Raw genomic sequence first — 250 nt, forward strand, 5'->3', positions numbered from 1 at the left:
GGACTTTACTATGAGTTTGTGTGTTTTTCTGTGATTTCAGGTATTTTCTGGCTGAAATTGAGGGTCCTGAGCAAAAATCTGATTCCGAGACTGAAAAGGGCTGCAAATGCTATTGGATTCTGACCTCCCTGCACTCGAAGTGGATTTTCTGGAGCTACAGAAGCCCAAATGGCGCTCTCTCAACGGCATTGGAAAGTAGACATCCTGGGCTTTCCAGCAATATATGATAGTCCATACTTTGCCCAAGATT

The sequence above is a fragment of the Arachis duranensis genome, chromosome 10 (genome assembly GCF_000817695.3).
Source record: "Arachis duranensis cultivar V14167 chromosome 10, aradu.V14167.gnm2.J7QH, whole genome shotgun sequence".
Classification (NCBI taxonomy): domain Eukaryota; kingdom Viridiplantae; phylum Streptophyta; class Magnoliopsida; order Fabales; family Fabaceae; genus Arachis; species Arachis duranensis.